Genomic DNA, 24,172 nt, shown 5'->3' on the forward strand with positions numbered 1-24,172 from the left:
AGCTTTGAACCCCAGTCCACACCATCTGGAACCACTAAGTGTGTGTTTACATAATGCTAGGAACACTCATGATTTAGTCTCTGAAACTCTTCTAATTAATGTGTATTTTCTTTGAGAAGCTGAACTGATTATGGGGTGGGTGTGTTTGCTGGCCCCAGCATTCAAGACAGACCACCTGATAGCTTGGTATTTGCTACTGTACTATGTGGTGCAGGCTAGACACCTAAAAGAGGATTCTGAATCTAGTGAACTCATGAACCTACTTTAAACTATCCTGAACACCCAACTCTTTGGTTATATGAAAAACCAAAGGATCCACAAATGCCAGCCATGACCATATCTTTGAGCCAGTCTCCAATGGATAGCAAGAAATTGATTGGTACTTGTTCCTGATCTAATGCTGGGCTTTAGTCCCACATCAGAGACAATAATTCATCTTTTCCCTCTGTTCAAAGAGTGGAGTAATTTCTTGGACCTTGCACTGGACTCCAGAGGCGCTAGGAAGCAGTGAGGAGTCTTGTTGATTTTGACTGCCCCTGTTCATGTTAAGGACAAGGCCCTCCTTTTTCCAAGACTGGATTCTGAAGAAGGGTAGAAACACATCTCTGATCTTGTGCAGGGCTCCAAAGCACCTGAAAGCAGTAAGACTACATTCTTGCTGCTCCTGAGTGTCTCCAAAATTCAACGTGACAAAATTCAACAAGAGAAGATGCTGTCCACTCCAGAGTACTCATATGAATGATGAGCGTGGTCTGTGGTGTCCACAAATAAGGCTGCTAGTTCCAGAAAAAAATGTGTGGAACTCTTAGAATAATGCTAATTGTGTAAGTAAGAAGACTGACCATTTTCCACCTCACCATGCATGAGAGCAGTAACGCTCATTTTCGGTACAGGCACACAACATGATTCTTTAAAACACTAGAACCTAAGAATGGCCTAGCTGAGCCAGACCAAAGGTCTACTGAGTCCTTCAGCATTCTGTTTCTAATCACACTGGAAGAAAACATCAGCTCTCAAGAACCTGGGTTTCAAAAGCTATTGAAATAGAGAACAAACCTTGGGCAAGATCACAAGCACAATTGCAGGCTTTGAAAATAGCACTGTGCTAGTTCACATTCATTAGGGATATCATAGGTGGTCAGAGATTTTATCATATGATATCATAGATTTTAAGTTACAACTCAAGTTCCACATATGTGAGCAGAAATACTGAAAAGCCAGGGTGTCATTTTAATTTTATATACTTTAGATTTAGTGGGTATGTAAGCTGCTGCATACATGAATAGTGCTACATAAGTAGTTGTAGGATTATGCTTTTATTGTTCATTTTTGCCTGTCACTTAGATGCCAAGTGTGGCAAAGAATTTGACCTACAGGAGCCTGGAAATAAATGAACAAAACTTACTCCATTGCATTAATCATCTGGTATTGTATTACCTTGTAGTGTTGTTTGAACGAAGACATTGCAGTTTGAAATCTTACAAGTCCAAGTGGACAGACTTGTAATTCAGCCAAAATTCAGTACTTTGACAACCCATGAATTTCAGCCCAGAAATTTAAGCACCCACGTAACTTTCCTACTGAAATGAATGAGACCAACAAGTGTCATTGAGGTGGATTCCACCCTTGGGCTTTCAGATTTATGATTACAAGTTTTTATGTCTCAAACCAACCAGCCAACCAACAGTCACTCAGCACATAAATAAAAGACACCTGCTTGCAATGGGGACTGACTTATATGTTGCTATCTTAATGTACACCTACTTTTGTTTCTTGTCCACATTGCATCCAGAAGACTACCATGGGAAATGAATAATACCAGAACAACTATTGCCACTCCCAATCTCCGCTTTACCATTAGCCCAACACTTCCCTAGCTACAACACTGCGGCTTAAAACCATCCCTTCTCATTTCCAAGTGATCTTGGAACACAGGCATTTACATCTGATTTCAATGAAACTTGAAATGTTGTTTTAAGTCTCCCAGTGAAGCAGCTGAACCTTCCCAGGATTCAGCACATAAATTTGTTTATTTGTTAATTTTTTATTTATTTATTAAGGGGTGCTCATTGCTGAAGTAGGTCAATGCTAACCTCTTTTCAAGATGCAAAATTCATCCTCCACCACTTGTACATCAACGCGACCCAAAGGCACAAATCTAGGAGGGGAACAAAGTCTGCTGAAACCCAACTCTACTTCAGACTAAGGGCTTTGCGCGGTAAAACTTGGCTCTGCTGGCTGCTTACATGTAACATTATGTTAACAGGAAAAGCCACTTGAAAGTCTGTTTGGCTCATGCAAGCCTCAAGCACACAGAGTTTAATCACATTTAGAGCATTGGTTTTTAAACACTTTATTTTCTCTCTTTTAAAAACCCTGCAAGGCGAAGAGCAGATCAACATGAGCTGGCGAAGGTTCCTTCATTTCTTCCTACAGCATCTCAAAGTTTATATTTGTATACGTTTTCCCAAGGCATTCTGGCAAGCCCAGTTTTGCAAGATGGAAAGGTCAATTCCATTGGCTGGGCTGCTGGCAGGCCTGTGGGAAACATCACACATTATTATTATTATTTGTTTTTAAGCATTCACCTAAAATGTTTCACGTGGGTAACTAGAAGTACAAAGTGTAAACGAGGCACATACACGTTGGGAAAAAAGTGCATGGAAACACACATCAGAGAGACAGGATTGAATGAAGCTTCCTGTGGAGCTGAGTGGAAAATCCTGTTTGCTGCCCTCTAAAGTGTGCAATGGGCAAACTGGAACAAACTCATGAGGAATTGGAATCCTCAAGGACAAGTTCTTGACTCCTTGAAGAGGGGAAAAAATGCAGTCCTACAGGGCGTCATATGAATAAAAAAGAGACTGACACAAAATGTAAGAAACACACAGCCAGGCAAGAGAACACCATCCAACTGCTGTTGTTTGCTAACCTGAGCCACAGCTGCTGCACCCAGTTGCTCCCCCTATACTCTTGAGTGGTGAAAAAACTCACAGTCCTTGGTGGAAGGAAGCAGGGAACATATAGTCAATCAGTGGACCCCGCCCCAATTGCCAGCGATCAGAACATTGTTATGGAATGACGTCAATGAATCAGTGGGGCTTAAACATGCCAAGTTTTGATTCGATGGTGGCTCAAGAGTGTAAGAGATGAGTCAAGAAGCCAGTTTCTCCTCAACCATGAATTTATCAGGTGACTATAGACAAGGCCCTTTCTGTCAGCCACCCACCTCCATCTGCATAGTAATATGAAATATGAGTACAATAATACAAGCTCAAACTTACATGGCTTCCTGAGATAATGCATGAATTTTTAAAATGCCCTATCTCATCTGATCTATATCAAATCTGATACAAAATGTGGATAGAGCTAAGGTATCAAAGATTAAGCAAATATGGGTATCACTATGTACACTTTTGCAATGTAAAAAATTCTGGACATCTTGAGGATTGGTTTTGAGCCTGTGTGTGTATGTGTGTTTTGGAGTGGTCCAAACTTCCTTATGCTCTCTTTAAAATGAAACAAGACATTCTACTTTCCATCAAGTAGAATAAGGGAATAATTAATCAGCTCTGAATCACTGAAGAAATAGTATCCCCATACATGACACATTTGTCTCTCAGAGGGTTTTATTTCAAAAGAATTTACCATTCACCAAAAGCTTTTCTAATAGTTGTGGGTGGCTTTTCCCTTCAAGAACTCTAGGCTGACCTGATTCATCCTAAGGTAATGCGGCATTAGGTTACATTCACAGGGCTGTCACTCTTCATTTCTCTAGAACATTGGAATACTCTCCACATGTTTGTTGAACTACTGCAGAAATCATGGCTTCATGTCAGAAAAGACCACACACACTTGTAGAACTGTTACTAAATCAATATCAGTCACGACTTGAATACACTAAGGTTGCAACCTTATCATACTTATGTAACGTATCATATGATTTATATATATATATATACACACACACACACACACACACACACACACACACACACCATACATAAATATATACTATTATGCATATATTTGTATTATATACTTTATACAGGTGCAGCCTACTTATGCACGGATTTTTTTATCTGCAGATTTGTCTCAACGAAAATGGGGTGGGAGTACTGAAAGTCACACACACCTTTGCCTGCTTTGCCCTGCGCTGGCATCTGACTCCATTTCCAGGCAGCCCAAAACACTGCAAAAAGGCTCCGCCTCACCCACGCAGGGAAATAGCCCTGGAAGAGGTTCCCCTTGCAAGGTACAGTAACATTCCTGGAGCACCTGAGCCAGCAAAGAGGCTGAAGAGGGGAAGGGGGGGCAGAAAACCTCTGTAGCCAGAATACATGCCGCAAGGTGGAGCTTGCTCTCGCTCGCTCTCTCTCACACACACACACTCACACACACAAAGGGCCAGGTGTGGTAGCAACAGAGGAGATTGCTTTAAAAAATGTAGGGAGGGTCTGCCGAATTCCCCCCCCCATGGTGCAGGCAATCACACAAGCAAACCCCCCCACTGAGATGCTGCAGGCTCTCCTGCTCCAGCCACAAGCCCTCCCAGCAAACAAAGCATGTGATTTAGCCTACAATCCTCTCCACACTTTCCTGGGAGTAAGCCCCATTGTAGTCAACTTCTACTTCTGAGTAGTTCTACTTCTGAGTAGAAACACATAGGGCTGGACTCTTAAAAGCTCAGCAGGACAGCTGGCAACGGGGAGGGCTGAGCACGGAAATAAATAAATAGGCTCCACCTGTACTATATATTAATTCTAGTAATAATTATTAACTTGATAATTCAAAGACAATAAAATTGATAAAGAAAGCACCTGGAAATGGTTGCAGAATGGACACTTGAAAAAAGAAACAGAAGGTCTCATCCTAGCTGCACAGGAACAGGCATTTGCAACAAATAATTTCAAAGCAAAGATTCAAAAGCTCACTGAGAACAGCTGTAAGATGAAAAATAAAAAGTTGACCATAAGGTCAGTGCCTATAGTAAGATTGCCCAAACTGACTAAAAAGAACATCACAACAGAGTTGCAGTTATGGTTCACTGGAATCATTGCAAATAGTTCAATCAACTTTCACACTGAAATTCCTGGTATCATAAACCTGATAAAATCACTGAGAACAACCAAGCAAAAATCCTTTTGCCACTTCAGATTACATAGATAAACATCTAAAAGACAATATGCCATCACAAAATATCAACACCTGAGAGTAGAATTTGGGCATCTCTGGAAAAAGATCAATATTGTGCCAACTGTCCTTGGAGCCCTTGGAGCAGTGCCTAGAAGTCTGAAATAACACCTCGTCATTACAGGTGGGGCCTCCATATCCATGGATTAGCTATCTGCGGATCTGGCTCAGCGGGACCCACGCTGAGCCAGATTAAGCCCAACCTGAAGCCTCCAGAAGTGACCAGAGCTGCTTCAGAGTCTCTTCTGAGGCCCCTGGAGGCTGCGTGCGACCTCTGCGGGCCTTAGAAGGTCACTTCCAGTTTTGCACGATAGAGGCATCATAAACAGAGAATTTAACAAGGCTGGGATCCTAAGCATGTCTAGTTGAAAGTTAACTCCATAAGAACCAAGGACTTATTTTGGAGAAAATATGTTTAGGAGGGAAGTGTTATTATGAAATATAATTATTGGACAAACTCCGCCCTCCCCAGTGCAGCTTGTCCCTTTTCCCCACTCAACATATTTTTCCAGGTGCCATCACTGACCTTGCCCCATACTGGGATTTACTGCTGATTCACTGAGAATAAGGACCTGCTTATACATTCAGAGAACAATCAGTGTAAAGCCAAGCACATGCCTAACTCTCTCTCTGAAATCAATTGGACAGAGGCCTAGTTCTTGTTGAGGTAACAAAACTGTGTCTGGACTATATCATTTCAGATTGTAGCTGGAGGCTTACATGATAGAATGCTCCTCCATATTAATAAAAAAGAAATCCCTGTAATAGGAAATTAGCATGTCAAGGAGAAGGTTATACTCAGACTCTTGGCCCTGACATCTAGTTTCCTGTGGAGGGATATTTTTGTATGAAAATGCATTTAGCCGTGCAAGCCCCATGTCTGAAGTAGTGCAGTCCAGTGAATACACTATGAATGGTCCTTCAGCTTCTCAAAACAACCACCATCACCTTTCTGATAGTGTTCCTTCTAAGCTGTGCAGCCATGTGGCTGCGCAGCTCAAAACTGAGCATTGTGCTGCTAGGAGCTCAGCTCTCCCAGAAGTTTGGCAATGATGTATGGTATGATTACGGAGCAACCAGAATTGCCGCCATGCCACTGTGCAGCTGTGGAAGGGGTCCACACAGCAGCATGGACCCTTCAGAGGAAACACAGCTTTCAAATGGGAGAGGTTTTGCGTTTCCCTCCCAGTCCTCTAACCTTTATTTCAACAATTCATACAAGATGAAGATCAGATTGGTTCGGTGAAGGAAACCCTGAGATCAAATTTGTTGAATGTTTTACGCTGACAATGTGCCCAGTCAGGTGACAGGAGGAAAGCTCAACCATCGGCCTTCAGGGAAGCTGTTTATGCAGCACTGCTGATCAGCTGGGCTGCAGCCCACATGATGCTGCCAACAAGCTGGGGAGGGGGGTGTCCCACATGATGCCGCTGATCAGCTGGGGGCAGTCTGTGCTATCCTATCCCATGATGAGGAATCCAGGTGTACAATTCGGCCACTTGGCAGGAGGGCAGGCGGGGAATCCTTGCCCATATGAGAAGCTGGGAGAAATAGCCGGTGATAACACTCTTGGTCAAGCAAGGAGGTGAATAGGCAGCACCTAACCGAGAGAGGGTGGGGCTGGGCTTAGTCTTTAAAGGCATCCCTGGCCAGAGAGAGAGAGACTGGCCAGAGAGAGAGAGAGAGAAAAGGAGAGAGGAAGGGAAGCCAAAGTGACAAGGAGAAGCAGAGGAGAAGGCTGGCCCAGCAACTGGAGCAGAAAAGGGGAGAAAAAAGGAGCAAGAGAAGAAAGAAAGGGTTCCCCCCAAAAAAACTAAAGAGGGGGGGCTGCCTGTACTCCAGGAGGAGGACAAGGACAAAGGCCTGGGACCCTAAGGTAGAGTGGAAGCTCCTGTCACGGACCATTGCCCCCTCAAGGACAGCCAGTAGCAGGGCCTACAAATCAGGACACTATTGGTGGGAGAGACTGAGAGATCTTGCTGTCACAGCAGATAACTTGGGGCTTGAGGCACTCTGGTTGGCCCTACCCAGGCTACATTTTCAGAGGTGTACCTCCATGTAAGCCGCTTGGTCAAGGAACTCAAGAAGGCCAAGGATGTGTCCCCCTCCCTTTTGTATTCTTAAAAACCCTTGGGAGAGCAAACTAAAGGAGACATTCTGAAAAGTGTTTCCCCTCCCCCGCATCTTGACTGATATGTCAAGACGCTTCACAACCTCCTTGAGGTAGATCTCCCTCAGTGGGAGGAGGTGGGGATGACAGATGTGCATACAAGGAGTTCGTGGTAGTGGAGTGCTTGTAGCAGTCCAGTAAGTTTCAAGTACAACAGGAACATTGTGGAGCAAGTGGAAGTACCCAGGTTCCATTCAGGAGACACACATGAATGAGTGTGCGAGCAGGCCTTCCTATGGAAAGAGTTCATGTCGTCAAAGATATACACATGCATACATATATCACAGTTCACACACTCCTTTGCAAGTAGTCAACTGACTTTCCATGCATATCCATACCAGCCCTGAATTGGTTTAAGGACAAATGTGCCAGTTCAAATGATTTGAGGATTACAATAGAGATCATCATAGGGACACCATATTTTTATTCCCCTCCCCTCCAATGAAACAGGCTCTGAAAAGCAGAGGAATCCTCAGTAGCCTGACTTCAGCCACACACCCTAATTAAGAGCAGACCAGGAAATTCATCCCGCACTAATGCTGCGCCCCATGTTAAGTGATGGGTTTTTTTTTAAAAAAAAAGCATACAGGATTATCACATTATATAAAATTACATGCGCAGAAAACTGTGTTAGGTAACTCTAGAGAAACCAGATGAAGCTGCTCAGAGTGAGAATATGGTAACAAAGCTGATTTTTTTTAGAGTTAATCAAAATCATTCAGCCTTGTGCAAACTTAAAACACAAAAGACCTCTCAACTTAAATGCTTTAAACCCTTTCACATCCAATATTTCTTCACATCTCAGTTCTTCTGAACCTATTTTGCTAAAGACACTTTAAGCCATAACAGCTCTAAACTTAGGTGTGGATGATTCATCTATCACCTGATGGCAGGGCAGTGGCGGACCTGCCATTAAATCAAAGGGGTAAATGCCCCAGGTGTGGAGCCTCGCATGCTCTAGGACCATGTGGAAGACTCTTCAAGGCTCCCGATACGGTCAGAAATTGTGCTTCCAGTTTTCTGGAAGCACAGTTTAAAGTGTCAGGGAAGCCTCCTGGAGCCTCCCTGACACTTTAAACTGTGTTTCCAGAAAAGCTCCTCCTGGAGCTTCCCCAACACATCCTGGAGTCACGCAAGGCTTTGTGCACTCCAGGTAAGTGGGGGGGTGGTGGTGGTGTGAATTTGCATGCTGGGGGTGGTGGTAGCATCCCACAAGGGTCACCATCACAGACCTTTGTCCCAGGGTGCAGGACAGAGGAGGTCCGCCACTGTGGCAGTTGTAGCCCAGCCATGAGGCCAGTTGAACTCCTAGCGTCAGGGGCAGGCTGGGGAAGACGTATCCAAAGGCTTTCCTACTTCCTTTTCCCCTCAGTATGGAATCTCTGGCCCTCTACGTTGCTTCTACAGTATGTACTGTATATAGCATCCCACACATTGTTTATCAGATCTGTTTCTTCTTCTTTCTCTGAGGCAGGAATCTGCACTTTTCAGCTGCCAGGGCCCCAACAGTCAATCTTGCTCTTATGGTGGGCTGGGGTGGGTCCATTATAGAAAACTGTATACATTTTGGTCATAACTCTAGGAGCATTCCACAATGGAAGAAAAAAATTTGGCAAAATATTTGCAACTGTGGATTTGTTTGCTGTTTCTCATAGGGGGCTTTCAGCAACCCGGCCCAGCAAAGGAAGAACAGTATATGTTGGCAGGTGAGGTTGGGAACAGAAGGTAAAGGAGTAGGGGAGAGGCACATGTAATTATAATACCGCTGAGCCCAGTCAAACTGTGTTGGTAGGCCAGATGTGACACGCTGGCCATAGTTTGGAGTTCCCTGCTCTAAGGGGTACAATGGGATAACTTTTGTGTCTGTTCTACAAAACATGGAGATTATCCCATTTCATCTTCACAACTACACGAGGTCAGGCTGAAGGATGATCCCTTGCCCAAGGCCACTTCAAAGAATTTCAGGCCTGAAGAAGGAACTTCAACTTAGCCCTCCCAAATCCCCATCCAAAAGGCAGTTGTAACAGTAGCAGCAGCATATTGTACTGCTGTCGGACAAGGACGCAGCAAATTGTCCCCTCTTCTATCAATTCCACGGAAAGAGGATACCCTTTCTTTCTTTTTTATCACATATTCTCAAGCATGGCAATCTCTGGCACCAACATCATCTGTCGGAATTACCTATTTTGAGCCTTGGAAGCCACACTGCAATTCCACTGTGGAATAAGCCACCACATTTTTTTTTGACTTGGAACAAAAACTCAGTTTACAACATAGACATTCTTGATCAGTTTAAAAAAGAAATGCTTTTCAAGGACTAGCGATTATCCTTCTCAAGAAACCATGCCAAACAAGCACACACACAAGATGCCCTCATAAGACTAGCTGGTAACACACCCAGGTCAAAAACAATTCCTGGAGTTCTGCTGACTTCTTAAAAGCTGAGGAAGTGGTTCAATCAGTTGGTGGGTGTTCTGTCTGTGGAAGGTCAGGGCTGGTCTTTCTTTGCCATGCAGATTCTCCAGCTTCTCAGGATCCTGACTAATAAGTGGTTCTGCCAAGATAGCTCAAATCACTGTTCTAATTGGAGATGTAAGCAAAACACAATTTCTAGATTAAATATTAACATAAGACTACAGTATATCCTGTTGTCCCGTGAGGGAAAACGACCATTGTTGCAAATTTCACATTTTGGATCTGACAAACAAATTAAGGGTTGCGACATGTTGTCTGCACTGAGGCATCCATTTTGGGCTGTAAAAGAGCCTCGTTGACTCCGCTCAGAAGGGTTCTGAGGCTCATTGTTTAGAACGTTTTGATTTCAATGCTCTCAAGTTGCGCAGATAGGAGTCCACAGAAAGTGCTGCCATCTTGCTCACTGCTGTTGTGATTATGCATTAAAGTGCCTGCAGATCTTTCAGAGCTTCCCTGGGTTTTATTGATAGGCTTGGCCACACAAGAGAGCAGAGTCATTCAAAATCATAACTACTGAGTGGCAGATAATCCCCATTGGGTTTATTCACAAGTTAAACATAAGGGAGAAGGTGAAGCAGAGAAAAAAATCGCATGGAGGACTTGTTCAAATGCTCCACCATACAATTTAAAAAAACACAAAACCACACTGGTCCCCATCTGTAAAGACAGACAGAGGACAGTCAGGTGCAGTGACTAGCAGTTAGCAACAGATATCCCACTTTCTGCTCCTTCACCTTCTTTTATGGGAGAAACTGGGAATGAACAGGGAGAATGTGCTGCCACAACCCAAAGATAGGGTAGTGCACATTGCATCCTAACCCTGGGCCAGGCAGCTCTGGATTTGCACCACCTGTATAGCTGGCATGGATCTGAGAAGGCTAGGGCTTTACCTAGGGTAAGCGGAAATATCCCCTTACACCAAGGAGATGTTCAGCCTCCTCTAAGCTGCATTGGATGCAGTGCAAGCAATGCAGCCTGGCTGTGCCAGGGTAGCTTAGGATCGGACTGCCCGCGTGTCATCAGAGATCTGATGTTTTCAAACTGTGAATAGTGGCCATGAGCAATTAGGAGCAAGACTACAATGTTGACAGTTCCATCTTTTTGCTTCTATGTTAAGTGCCCAATGAAAATGTCCCTCTATAATACTTTGATGTCCATTCCCCCCCCCCATGGCAGCTTTGGGCAGGGGGGCTAGTTTGCTTGGGAAAATGGCAACTCCATGGTCTGGATTTGAAGCAGGCTCCTTACAGCTACTATTTTTTCAAAAATGTAATAAATCCTATTCACATCTCTCTCATATCCTGCCCAGCTTGGATCTACTTCTTGGTAACTTTTTTCAGAATAAAAATCCTTACCTTCAGGATATTTGTTGTTTATTAGTTGTAAAAAATATATATTTATCTGAATGCTCAGCATATTTCCTAGCTGGTGAACTTCACGGTGTATCATTCTGAAAACCACCCACATTTCATTGGGGACACAAGTTTTTCATTGATTAAATCCTCAACTTCAGGGAGTCAGTTTGGGTCAAGGATCATTTTCTGGCTGGCAGCCGATAGTGCCTGCTGTGCTCCTTCCGAAAAGCGCAGTGGGTGTTTGACTTCCCCGTGTCACAGTCTGAGCAACACAGCATTGCAGCTCCATCGCTTGGGGTTAACAGCTGATATTTGCAACATCTGAAAACTGTTATTTTTTTTCCCTTAATTTTTTTTCTAGCTGAGGTTTATCCTGCAGCTTCATAAACTTTCCATTTCAAATTATAGAGCTTCCTTTTAAAACTATAATAAACTTTTATCTTGAAAAATGGTGTGTGCCTTTTAATCATTTCAACATATTTACTTTAATTGGGTTTTTAAAACCTTACAGAAGACGGCCCTGTTCTTAATTTGGGATGTGAGGGTTCTTCTGTGCTCAGCTAACAGCAGCCCTGAATAGACTTCTGGGGATCCTTTATTTTGCTGGGCAACACTGCCATCTTACTGTTCAGAAACACCATTCTGAGAGTTGGCCTTCTGAACCGGTATGTGATATGTCTCTGTGTTGGATTCCCATCTGTCACACACGGGGAGCAAATGTGTATATTGCCTGTGTTCCTTTCCTTTGGAATCTCCAGTTCAAGTGTCAGTTTGCAAAGTAGAAATGTGGTTCCTCAGTTCAGGTGGAAGATATCATTCAGCTTTATCCAGCTGTAATTGGCTTAGAGACCTGGAGACAGAGATATAATGATGATGATGATGGACTCAGGAAGCTGCCGTCTACTGAGTTGCTCCAGCTCAGCATCATCCATGCTGGTTGGCAGCAACTCTCCAAGAGTTCAAACAAAGGTCTTCCCAAGCTTCACCTGGAAATACCAAGATCTGAACCTGGCATGCAAAGCTCTGCCAATAAGTTCTAGCCACAGCCCCCTAGTGCAGTGTTTCTCAAACTGTGAATAGGAAAAATAGCTACATTTTACTACTTTTTTTTTGGTTTACTAAAACGGTGTTTAAAATATTAAATGTAGCTTATAAACATAAAAAAACAACAAAAACATTACCTTAGACTAGAAAAGCTGTTTGTATTTATTGTACGATGCATCTTATACTCTTAGTAGCTGAGACCTCTCATACTTCAAACTTCAAAGCCTTCACCTCACTCCTCTACTCAAATGCAGAGAGCCATTGTTATGTTAAATACTTCTAGGAGCTTAGAGCTGCTTAAACTTTGCATGGTTTATTGTTGGCAACCTTCAGTCTCGAAAGACTATGGTATCGCGCTCTGAATGGTGGTTCTGGAACAGCGTCTAGTGTGGCTGAAAAGGCCGATTCGGGAGTGACAATCCCTTCCACACCGGGAGCAAGTGCAGTCTGTCCCTGGTCTGTCTCCCTGGCTATGGGCCTTCCTTCTTTGCCTCTTTTCCTCAGACTGTTGGCCAAGTGTCTCTTCAAACTGGGAAAGGCCATGCTGCACAGCCTGCCTCCAAGCGGGCCGCTCAGAGGCCAGGGTTTCCCACCTGTTGAGGTCCACTCCTAAGGCCTTCAGATCCCTCTTGCAGATGTCCTAACTGCCCATCTTAAACATGCTGCTAGAAGTTAAGGGCTACCACACTTCAAAGCCTTCCATTTGTACTGCAATGCCTTCCTGTCGCTCCTTCTCTCAAACACGTACAGCCATGATGCTATTGGCTAAGATGCTACCAAATGCTTCACATTGCTGGTTAACTTATCTATTGTCCACAAGATTCAGTTGGTGGAAATCATAAGTCCACCATACAGTGAACAAATGAGTCTTGTTTTGTCACAGAGAGTTCATCATAAAGTGATTTGATCTCATTGCAAGCCCCTTGTAAAGCAGGGATCTACTGTATAGTACAGGGGGGCTCCCATATCCATGGTTTCAATTATCCACAAATGCGTGTGTGTGTGTGTGTGTGTGTCCCCATGCACCCTCCAGGAGCAGGGAAGCTGCACTCCCTTCAACTATGGAGGCTCTTCTGGGCCCCACAGAGACCCCACACATCCACCCACAACCTCTGTGGGGTTCAGAATGGCTGTTTAGGTCAAAAAAAGTCACTTCTGGTTTTTGGGCAAAACCAGAAGTAACGTTTTTATGCCTTTAAAAGGCATTATGAGAGCCGGGGAAGCCAATTGAGGAATCCACAACCAGAAGTGACTTGCCTAAATGGCCATTCTGAGCCCCACAGAGGCCACACATGGACACGCACAGCCTCTGCGGGGTTCAGAAGGGCCTCCATGGGGTCCAGGGCATAGCCAGTATCTGTGGTTTCACATATCCGTGGTGGGGTTCCAGAATGGAACCCCCCATGGATACCGGGGCATGCCTGTATATGCCCAAACGAGAAAGCGTCTTGCCCTGAAAAGGGCAAAGCATCAGGGGGAAACTCCTTTTCGTTGGGCATGCTGCTGGGATTTCTGTAGACCCAGGAAGTCTACTGAGGGATGATCAGTGGCACAGGAAGTGGCACAATTTGTGCCACAAAGAAAGCCTTGGATTGTGGGGAATAATCCCGTGCTGCAAATCCTGTTTGCAAATCCCGTGCAAGTCAAAACCCATGAATGAGACTCATGGATGTATTTTTTCCTGTGGAATAAGTGCATGTTTGGTTTAGGCCTTACAAGTGAAGTTTCTTTCCCTCAGCCAAAGCACTGGTATGACTTTTGTCCATTTTGGGATTATTATCTTGTTGGCAATGAGGTGTGAACGTTACTTTTCAACAACTGAAAATGTATACAATTTCTTTCATGTGGATTTTCTGATGTCTAATGAATAGAGGTGTTTAGCTGGTGCAAGTCTGAGTAGTCCTGTCTGAACCTGAAAAGCTTACCTCTGAGTAATCCTTTTAGGCATAGCTGCATTGACAGGGGGGGGAAGCATAGGTTAGAGCTGTCAGTAACTTAAAAACAGCTCTCTGAATAAACCTGCGTAACTGAATATGGAGAAGGTAGGCTGAAACTTTTATTGCTATCTCTCTGCTCACCATTTTTATGGGTCACAAGAACTCCACAATGGTTCAAGAAGGGGCGTTTCCATTTAAAACTCAGTTCTGCTCCACTATACCAAATGACAGAAGGGTAATGGTGCCTTTACATCTCCTTTGAATCTGAATACTGCTGTGGTGGACTTTGCCTTCCTAATAGCAGCAGTGGAATTCAGCTTCCACATTTTGAATTCCATGAGCTGAAATTAATATCTAACACAGAAAACTTTCCAAGAGCTTGTTTCTGACCAGATTTGACCAGTATTCCTGAAGATGCTTCAATATGTATGTGATGAAGAAAATGCAAGTTCTGTCACTTTATGGGTTAGGAAAATTAACAAACAAGCCATTAACAAATGGGCTAGGAAAATTAACAAACAAGCGACATATAGTAAACCCATATCAGAGCCAATGCTGGGGCCTCTCCTGAACTCAAGGAGTGGACCTTACTCTGTCATGGACCAGGTCGCAGATTATATTCCTAGCATCTCCACTTAGAGTGCAATCCTATCTTGCTCTGGAACAGGCAAGTCAGAAGGCTTGCGCTGTACCAGGGTGAGATAGGATGCCAAAGTGGCTCAGCCAGAGGTAAGGGAAAACTCTTCCCCTTACCTCCAGGTAAGCCACTGCAGCCCTTATAGGTCTCCTTGAACTTGCTCCACTCTTGAGATGGCACAAGTCCGAGGAGAGCGGAGCGGCTTTAAGCAGCTCCATGCTTCTCAGGGTATGGGGTTGGGATCCAGCATAACTGCCGGGTCCCATCCCCACCTCCTGCTCCCCACCCACCCACCCACCCCCAGGACTGCCCTCCTCCCGCCCTTCCCCAGCCCTGGAGCGCTGGACTTGTGCTGGCTCAAGGGAAAGCTAGGATTGCACCCTTAGAAGTTCTTGTGTATCACAAATGGGAAAAGACCCAGCAGTGGGATCTGGCGAGACTCTTCCCTAGGCCACCACTGATGGTGAACAAAGGAGGGAATTTCCACCTTTATTTTTTGGCTCCAGGAGGTAGATGAGAAAAGAACTGCTGCAAGTGCTGACTGGACAGTTGCCCCTGCTGATATTGGCAGCCTGTGCTCATGCCAGCGTGCATACACTGCGCATGTGCGGTGCCAGATGCAGCACTCTCTGCTTCCACCAGTGCCACCTTCCAGCACCTAAAGCCCCTTTTTCTCATACAGCAGCCAGTCACTGGTGGTTTTGCTGCTTAACAAACCACCTCACCAGCTGCCACAGGCTCCCTGCTGGAATGTCACTGTCAGTCAGAGCAGACAATATTGGGCAAGGTGGATCAGTGGTCTAACTCAGTATATAGCAGTTTCCTATCTCCTGGGTCAGCCCAAGACCTCCTGAAGCCTGCCTCCCATTACTTGGAGATATGCCTGTTGGAGGAAATTAAAAATAGTTTCCTCTTTGGGGGGAAGCAGAGTAGCTTAAGCAGTGGACCCCCCCTCTGGGTATCACCCCAGGGAAACTCCCTCACCCAGCTGACTGCAAATTAGTGACTGACTGCCATGGCTTGACCCCTTTTAGACAGCATCATGCCCCCTCTGGACAGCAGAAAGAATTGCACCAACTCCAACACCCATTTCAACTCCGGATGCACAAGTCTAGCAGATTCATACTTTCCCGTAGACTCTGGAATTTATCTCTTGCTAGTGGCTTAGTCAGGATGTCTGCTATCATTTCTTGGGTTGGACAGTAGTGCATCCTGACAAGTTCTTTCTTGATCATGTCGCGCACAAAGTGATTTCTGATATCTTTGTGCTTTGTGCGTGCATTTTGGCTTTCTGATTGTGCCAATCTGATACAACTCTGGTTGTCTTCAAATACTTGAATTGGCTTTTGTTCATCTATGCCCAAATCACTTAACAATTGACAAAGCCACATTACTTCTCTGCATGTTTCTGATGCAGATATGTACTTGGCCTCTGTGGAAGAAAGAGCAACAGAGGTTTGTTTCCTGCTTGCCCAGCTTATTGCTCCACCCCCATACAGAGCCACATGTCCACTGGTTGACTTTCGTTCAGCTCTGTCTTCTCCCCAATCTGAGTCAGTGTAGACTACTAATTGAGGCTTTTCACTGGCTGGCAACTTCAGTCTGAAGTCTAGGGTGCCTTTCAGGTATCTTGCAACCCTTTTAACTCCAAGCCAGTCCCATTTTGTGGGACAATTACTTTTCCTACTCAAAATCCCTACAACAGTAGCAATGTCTGGCCTGGTTGTGTTGGACAGGTAAAGCAACCGGCCTACTGCTTCTCTGTATTGTGTATTGTTTGGGAGAGGTTCACTTTCATCTTTTTGTTTAAGAAAGTTGGTCTCCATTTGTGTAGCTGTTGGGTGTCCATCCTTGAGTCCTAGTGACTCCAACAAGTCCAAAATCTTTGTTTTCTGGCTGAGAAGAAAACTTCCATCTTCCTCTCTGTCCACTTGCATACCCAAGTAATAAGTGACATCTCCTAGCTCCTTAATTTCCACCTCTTTGTTCAGGTGATTTACTATGTCTCTGTAGTCTTGTTCCCACTCATAAAAACATAGCAAGTCATCTACATAAATCAAGAGATATGTTCATTTTCCATCCTTTTGTTTTGTGTACAGACACTGGTCTGCTGCACCTTGTGTGAAGTGTTGTGTTGACATCTGGTCCAGTTTTTCATTCCAAGTTTTGGCTGATTGCCTTAAGCCATACAGCCCCTTCTGAAGCTTGCATACAAGGTGAGCTTTCTTACTGTCTGTGAAACCTGGTGGTTGTTTCATATAAAGCTCCTCTTTAATTTCTCCGTGGAGAAATGCGGTCTTAACATCCAAATGGCATACACGCATTTTCCTTGAAGCAGCTATGCTCAGGAGCAGTCTTATAGTAGTGTGTTTCACTACAGGTGCGAAAACATCAAAATCTTCTCCATATTTCTGGGAGTAACCTTTGGCTACAAGTCTTGCTTTGTAGCACTCTATTTGTCCCTTTGCATTTGTTTTGGCCTTAAAGACCCATTTGCATTCTATTGCCTTTTTACTTCGTGGTAACTTGGTTAATTTTCATGTTTTGTTTTTGTGTAGTGCATCTATCTCTTCTTGTGCAGCTCTTTTCCACTTACTTGATTCATCTGCAGGCATTGCTTCCACTTCTTCCCAGGATTCTGGTTCATGTTCTGGCGACGACCTTGCAAGGTCAGTCCAAATCGTGAAGGTGGTATGCCTTTGTTCTCTCAAGATGAACGTCTGGGTTCTGCTGGAACCTGGTCTGCTGTTGTAGCAATTTCTGGCTCCAACAATTCCTTTTCGCCATCAGTCTCCCCTTTTGCTGCTGCACTGGTCTCAGACTCTGGCCATGAGGGTCCTGGTATGCTGTTACAGTAAACTGGTACATACATGAGTTCCCCATCTGTCTGTGATAGACCATCAATGAACCTTTTACCTCTGTCAGCTTTCTCATTCTCAGCAAAGTATAGACCATGCCTAGTGGTCACCTTTCCAGTGTGCATGTCCATAACTTTGTAACTTTTTGTGCCTGGAGCATATCCTATGAAGAGACCTTCTTCAGCTCTGAGGTCTAGCTTGGACCTTTTCTCCTTTGGAACATAAGTATAGACTTTGCAGCCGAACACACGAAGATGCTTCATGTCTGGTGCCACAGCTCAAAAGGGGTTTTGCTGTCTGAAACACCCTTAGTGGGTAGTCTGTTTTGCAAATAGTTGGCTGTGACTATTGCTTCACTCCAAAAATTTGTGGGTAGCTCTGCATCAGTGAGCATGCATCTAGCCATTTCCAAGAGGCTTCTGTTTTTGCATTCTGCAATGGCATTTTGTTGTGGAGTGTATGGGACAGTCAATTTATGTTTGATTCTTTGGCTTTCTAAAAGTGACTTTGTGTGCTGTGAGGTGTACTCACCACCATTGTCCGTCTGTAACGCACCAGGATTCCTTCCAAATCTGTTTTTCACCATAGCTAGGTATTTTCTGAGCATCTCAGGAACTTCACTCTTCTCTCTTAGTAGATAAAGCACTGTATATCTCGAAAAATCATCCACAAATGTTAGTACATATCTATATTTCCCTAGTGAGGGACTGGGCATTGGACCAATTAAATCACTGTATTCAATTTCCAGGACTTTGGTGCTGCACTGTTCAGTCCTCTTTGGAAAGGATAGACTGACTGCCTTGGCTTTGATGCAGCATACATACCTGTCTGGATGGTTTTCACAGTGTTGTACCTTTATTCCCTTTGCAAGGTCCTTGTTTTGCAAGTCTAGGACTGCGGTTGTGTCTCAGCCTGTGGTGCCACAAGTTCAGACAATAATTGGTACAAGTTTGTTTGGCATACATCAGCTGTCCTTCTTCCTGGTGCAAATCTAGAAAATAAACTCCATCGTACTCAAAGCCTTGAGCCATTAAAGAGCCATCACTCTTGCTTGTTATGGTACAGCTGTCCTGCATGAAGTTAACTGTATATCCACGTTTGGTTAATGTTGATACAATAAGCATGTTACCACTTATATCGGGAGAATATATAACTTCATGTGCTTCCATGTTGGCAACCTTCTATCTCAAAAGACTATGGTATCGTGCTCTGAAAAGTGGTTCTGGAACAGTGTTTAGTGTGGCTGAAAAGGCAAATTCGGGAGTGACAATCCCTTCCACACTGGGAGCAAGTGCAGTTTGTCCCTGGTCTGTCTCCCTGGCTATGGGCCTTCCTTCTTTGCCTCTTAGCCTCAGACTGTTGGCCAAGTGTCTAATCAAACTGGGAAAGGCCATGCTGCACAGCCTGCCTCCAAGCGGGCCGCTCAGAGGCCAGGGTTTCCCACTTGGTGAGGTCCACTCCTAAGGCCTTCAGATCCCTCTTGCAGATGTCCTTGTATCACAGCTGTGGACTACCTGTAGGGCGCTTTCCTTGCATGAGTTCTCCATAGAGGAGATCCTTTGGGATCCGGCCATCATCCATTCTCACAACATGACCGAGCCAACGTAGGCGTCTCTGTTTCAGCAGTGCATACATGCTAGGGATTCCAGCACGTTCCAGGACTGTGTTGTTTGGAACTTTGTCCTGCCAGGTGATGCCAAGAATGCGTCGGAGGCAGCGCATGTGGAAAGCGTTCAGTTTCCTCTCCTGTTGTGAGCGAAGAGTCCATGACTCGCTGCAGTACAGAAGTGTACTCAGGACGCAAGCTCTGTAGACCTGGATCTTGGTATGTTCCGTCAGCTTCTTGTTGGACCAGACTCTCTTTGTGAGTCTGGAAAACGTGGTAGCTGCTTTAACGATGCGCTTGTTTAGCTCGGTATCGAGAGAAAGAGTGTCGGAGATCGTTGAGCCAAGGTACACAAAGTCATGGACAACCTCCAGTTCATGTGCAGCGATTGTAATGCTGGGAGGTGAGTCCACATCCTGAACCATGACCTGTGTTTTCTTCAGGCTGATTGTCAGTCCAAAATCTTGGCAGGCCTTGCTAAAACGATCCATGAGCTGCTGGAGCTCTTTGGCAGAGTGGGTAGTGACAGCTGCATCGTCGGCAAAGAGGAAGTCACGCAGACATTTCAGCTGGAATTTGGACTTTGCTCTCAGTCTGGAGAAGTTGAAGAGCTTTCCATCTGAACTGGTCCGGAGATAGATGCCTTCTGTTGCAGTTCCAAAGGCCTGCTTCAGCAGAACAGCGAAGAAAATCCTAAACAAGGTTGGTGCAAGAACACAGCCCTGCTTCACGCCGCTTCGGATGTCAAAGGGGTCTGATGTGGAGCCATCGAAGACAACAGTGCCCTTCATGTCCTTGTGGAAGGATCTGATGATGCTGAGGAGCCTGGGTGGACATCCAATCTTGGGGAGAATCTTGAAGAGGCCGTCCCTGCTGACCAGGTCGAAGGCCTTCGTGAGATCTATGAAGGCTATAAAGAGTGGCTGTCGTTGTTCCCTGCATTTCTCCTGCAGTTGTCTAAGGGAGAATACCATATCAGTGGTGGACCTGTTGGCTCGGAATCTGCACTGTGATTCTGGATAAACGCTCTCTGCAAGTACCTGGAGCCTCTTTAGTGCAACTCGGGCAAACAACTTTCCTACAACGCTAAGGAGAGAGATGCCACGGTAGTTGCTGCAGTCACCCCTGTCGCCTTTGTTCTTGTACAGCGTGATGATGTTTGCATCCCTCATGTCTTGAGGTACTCCACCTTCTTTCCAGCAGAGACAGAGGATTTCATGCAGCTCAGTGACGATGATCTCTTTGCAGCACTTTAGGACTTCAGCAGGGATGCTGTCTTTTCCAGGTGCCTTGCCAAAGGCAAGGGAGTCCAGGGCCACATGAAGTTCTTCTAGAGTTGGTTCACTGCCAAGCTTCTCCTGCACAGGCAGGCACTCAATGTTGTTCAGCGCTTCTTCGGTGACTACATTTTCTCTGGAATATAGCTCAGAGTAGTGCTGCACCCAGCGTTCTATCTGCTGCGTCCGATCCTAGATGACCTCGCCTGCAGCAGACTTCAGAGGGGCAATTTTCTTCTGCGTTGTACCTAGGGCCTGCTTGATACCATCATACATCCCCTTGATGTTGCCCTTGTCAGCTGCTATCTGTATCTGGGAGCAGAGCTGGAGCCAATAGTCATTAGCACATCTCCTGGCAATCTGCTGGATTTTGCTGCGAGCAGCTCGGAGGACCTGCAGGTTGCGCTCACTGGGACAGGCCTTGTATGCTGCTTGAGCTCTCCTCTCCTCTTATCAGATCATTTGCCACACAATTCAGCTTTACTTTTCCTTTTCCAAGAATTTCAATTTTCTTTCCATCAGCTATAGCAAGGGTGCCCAAACCCCAGCCCTGGGGCCACTTGTGGCCCTCGAGGACTCCCAATCTGGCCCTCAGGGAGCCCCCAGTCTCCAATGAGCCTCTGGCCCTCTGGAGATTTGTTGGAGCCCGCACTGGCCCAACGCAACTGCATTCAGCATGAGGGAAACTGTTTGACCTCTCGCGTGAGCTGTGGGATGAGAGCTCCCTCCACTGCTTGCTGTTTCATGTCTGTGGTGCAGGAGTGGCAGAAAAGGAAAGGCTGGCCTTGCTTTGTGCAAGGCCTTTTATAGGCCTTGAGCTATTGCAAGACCTTTATTCATTCATACAAGTTCCATCTCTAATATATTCATTTATGTAAATTTATTCAAATTTGAAATGTAAATTAATTCTTCCCCCCCCCCCCGGCCCCCAACACAGTGTCAAAGAGATGATGTGGCACTCCTGCCAAAAAGTTTGGATACCCCTGAGCTACAGTAATCTGACCTCCCATGCTGGTGTCCAATTCTTGGAAAAAAACTCTGGCTTGAATATGTGTGGGAGGAGCATCCTGAAACAACAATCCATGCTTGTCTCTCTAATTTTTGCTCATTCATGCAACAACCATGTTTCTGCCTTTGGTTTGAGCTGTTGCTTGTAAATCTGTGAGTGGGTTTGCCAAACTCCCTCTTCTGATTCTCTCTCTGATTCTTTCCTCTGCCTTGGGCTGAGCTTAGGTGCTCCTTTACACCTGGTTGTTTTGATTAACAATAGTGAGCAAAATGGCCTTGTTTACCACATTGGTAGCATTTCAGGGGTTCTTTGTTTAGCTTACTCTCTGTTGATCCAGTCTCAGCAAGGTCTCCTTGCCTATAGGGTGTGCATTCTGTCCTCAGCTCTGCTAATTTGTCTTTATACACCTTTTTCTCTCTTCCACTTATCGCTGACTTAAAGCTCCCAAAAACTGATTCACTGAGGCATCCAACAAGATATGCCACACATTGATTGAAAGAACCATGCCAGTGAGTCCAAGATCATGGAAAAGCTGGATCATCTTGCTACAGTACTTATCACAGTCCTCTTTCCTTTCCAATCTGAGGCAACACAAATCATTAATCAAACTGAACTGGTCTTTCATTCCTGTTTTTGAATAGGTTTTAGTTAGGATTGTTATAATTTCTTTTGCTGTATTAGCCTCTAGCACTAAGGCAACTGAAGCTCAGTTAGTGATCTGAAAATGAGGCACTTAGCCTTCCCATCTCCCTGATCTCATTTTTCAATTGCAGCCTCTCCACTAGTTGGGCGCTCTTTGTTTAGAGCAGGTAAGCCTCCATACATTTGTATTTCTGCCTTTATTCTACAATACCAGTTGTGGAAAGTTTTGGGGTTCAACCTGATCATTGGTTGTATGGCTAAGACTTCCACATCTGATCCTAATGCCATCTTTTACTTAGCAAGCAAGTTCAGCCTTACACAAGTGAGTGGGGAGAGATCCCAAAAAGCAAAAAAATATTCTTCCAAGGTATCTGGGCTTCTTAGTACACAGTCCTCTGGGTTTCTTAGTGCATGGTCCCTGGGCCCGTAACCTGTTGAAGGAAATTAAAAATAGTTTCCTCTTTGGGGGGAAGCAGGGTAGCTTAAGCAGCAGACCTCCCCTTTGGGTATCACCCAAGGGAACCTCCCTCACCCGGCTGACTGCTAATCAATTAAAAAAAAAGACAAAGAGGCAATGTCTTGTTAAGTTGCAAAAAAAGAAGTTATTTACTTACAGTTCCATTGAGCGTGTATTAACAGCATCTGACTAGGATCAGAGGTTCAGCTAACACTTAGAGATAGCAAGGCCCTGGAGCTGCCTCGCCCTGCATGCCTTGTGCTCAAGATGGCCTGGGCATCAGAGCCCTGCTGTGTGCCATCTTAATAGGTCGGTGGTCAGAGGACAAGAGGAAGTGCTCAGAGGAGAAGGGAAGGATAAAGGGTTAGGGCCACACCCCACAAGGATCACAGAGAGAACAGGTAGAAAGGTCAGAGTCACTGGGCCATAGCTTGACCCCTTCTGGACAGCATCCTGCCTCCTCTGGACAGCAGAGGACATTGCACCAGCTCCAACAATGCCAGCCCCTGCTCTTCCCCCTCTTGGATAGGAAAAGGAAGCACACTCTAGCTAACCCATTACCTTCCTCTTCTTCACATTTTCTGTTACACTCCACCCTCTCTTCCTTTTCCAGTCCAGGAAGTTGGAGGAGGAGGAACAGTGGTGGCAAATGCACAGAGGTAGACAACCCCCATCAATCTGCTGCCTAAAGCAACTGCCTCTGTTGGTCTCATGGATGGATTGGCCCTGCCTCTATTCCTAGGCACTCTCTCAGAATGAGTGCCTAGGAAGATAGGCAGACCCCTCAGAAACCCCACAGGCTGTCACAATTGCTGGTGTTGGCCCTGAATGCACATATTATTCTAGAATAGACTCTGGTGGTATTACACTGTAATGCACTTTGCAAATTCATGTTGCACAGGACTTCTGTCAGCAGCACCACAACATTTAAAAATGGAATTATTTCCTTTTCACATTTATTTCTCACATGCGCTTTCACCCACATAGTGGAAAAAGAATATGCGTTTTCTCTTTTGCCTTTCATGTTTCGCAATAAGATTCAGCTTTTAAAGGTCAGGAGACCTCTGAATTAGCACAAACAACTGGTGCAGTGAGAGAAGTCAGAAATGAAATACTATCACACTGGGATGAGCTCTTCAGTGTACCCAAGAAACTATATCCAGTATTCAAGGAAAGAACCTGACATGCACAGCTTCATTTCTTTTCCTTTTGCTTTCCTCTACAATCGCCTAGAGCAGAGGTCTCCAAACTAGAAACCACTGTGTCCCCAAAAAGCTCTCCCCATCCCAAGTGGTGCTTACTGTTCTACCATGGCGCCATGTTTCTTTCAAGCTGATCTGGGCACAGGGATACAGAATGGTAAGTGCTACTCACAGGTGGGAGGGCTTTTTTCAAACCCCCAGATCCGACCCACAGGCTGGGATTTGGAGAGCCCTGGCTTAGAGCATGTCTTTTAGGAGGTGCTGTATGGCCTTTTCTTATAGAAAGGTAAAATCAAGTTAGACAGATGTC

Source organism: Tiliqua scincoides, chromosome 1 (genome assembly GCF_035046505.1).
Source record: "Tiliqua scincoides isolate rTilSci1 chromosome 1, rTilSci1.hap2, whole genome shotgun sequence".
NCBI classification, from domain to species: domain Eukaryota; kingdom Metazoa; phylum Chordata; class Lepidosauria; order Squamata; family Scincidae; genus Tiliqua; species Tiliqua scincoides.